Source organism: Etheostoma spectabile, chromosome 22, assembly GCF_008692095.1.
Source record: "Etheostoma spectabile isolate EspeVRDwgs_2016 chromosome 22, UIUC_Espe_1.0, whole genome shotgun sequence".
In the NCBI taxonomy this organism is placed as follows: Eukaryota; Metazoa; Chordata; class Actinopteri; order Perciformes; family Percidae; genus Etheostoma; species Etheostoma spectabile.
This window is the reverse complement of record NC_045754.1, coordinates 20,259,296-20,259,745: the sequence shown is the minus strand read 5'-3', so window position 1 is coordinate 20,259,745 and position 450 is coordinate 20,259,296. Positions and strand designations below refer to the sequence as shown.

General features: G+C 31.8%; 1 protein-coding gene across 1 annotated transcript in view; it reads left to right on the top strand.

The window, feature by feature from the left end:
* Positions 1-450, top strand: part of adarb2 (adenosine deaminase RNA specific B2 (inactive)) — a 292,008-nt gene that overhangs the window by 71,520 nt on the left and 220,038 nt on the right. The window lies entirely within an intron of this gene.

The following is a 450-nucleotide window of genomic DNA, read 5'->3' as shown; positions in this document are numbered from 1 at the left end:
AAATACAATTGATCACTTTCATTCCTCAGATCTTATCTATCAGTCAAAATCATTTACTCTGCTTTTGCAACTCAAATATTAGACATAATTCTATATAAATGAGTGTTATGGACCGTGCATTCCAAAAAGTTGTGAAAAAAAACTAGTGGTAGTAAGGTGGGGTTAGTGAAAACCAAAACAAAAGTCTTTAAAAAGGGACAAAAATGTGAATTTTTTTTGTCTGTTTTTGACCCGGGAGGACAACACAAGGGTTAAAAATACTGTTGTTGTTTTTTTTTTTAAATCATTTTTATTAATTATACATGATATGTTGGCCAACTATGTCAAAAAAATACTAATGTCTTCCTTTTTTCTTTCTTTTTCATGACTTCCTTGATGTTGTTCTGATCAGGTAAGAACTCTCTAACCCTCTGTATATTCTCTGTGTGTGTGTGTGTGTGTGTGTGTGTG